Source organism: Lissotriton helveticus, chromosome 4_1, assembly GCF_964261635.1.
Source record: "Lissotriton helveticus chromosome 4_1, aLisHel1.1, whole genome shotgun sequence".
NCBI lineage: Eukaryota > Metazoa > Chordata > Amphibia > Caudata > Salamandridae > Lissotriton > Lissotriton helveticus.
The window spans coordinates 712,265,525-712,266,027 of NC_136063.1; positions in this window are offsets into that span (position 1 = coordinate 712,265,525).

Below are 503 nucleotides of genomic sequence, written 5' to 3' on the forward strand. Positions count from 1 at the left end.
CATACTGCTCAACTGTCGGTCCGCAGCAAAACATGCATCAGACATAGCTGACCTCATCATTAGCCAGGAAATTGACATGACAATCCTTACTGAAACATAGCTATCAGAATCCTCGTCTCCATTCATGGATCTCCTAGTGCCCCCTCAGTATAACATTGTGAGACTTGATAGACTAAAAAAGACAGGGGGTGATATAGCCTGCATTCAGCGATCGGATATAGAGGTCAGCCAAATACAATCTGACCCACTCGAATCCTGTGAATACCTAGGTCTCAATATAAGATCGGCAGACAATCAAAGGTGCAACCTGCATGCGCTTTACCACCCACCAGGAAATAATAGGACTTTCATAGACCAGTTAATGGAGATCATCACGGCTAACTCTAACACTGACGCTAATAACATATTCCTAGGGGATTTTAATCTACACTGGGACGATAGCAATGACAAACAGGTCAACGCTCTCAAAGACTTTTTAGCAGAGCTAAACCTCACCCAAGCAT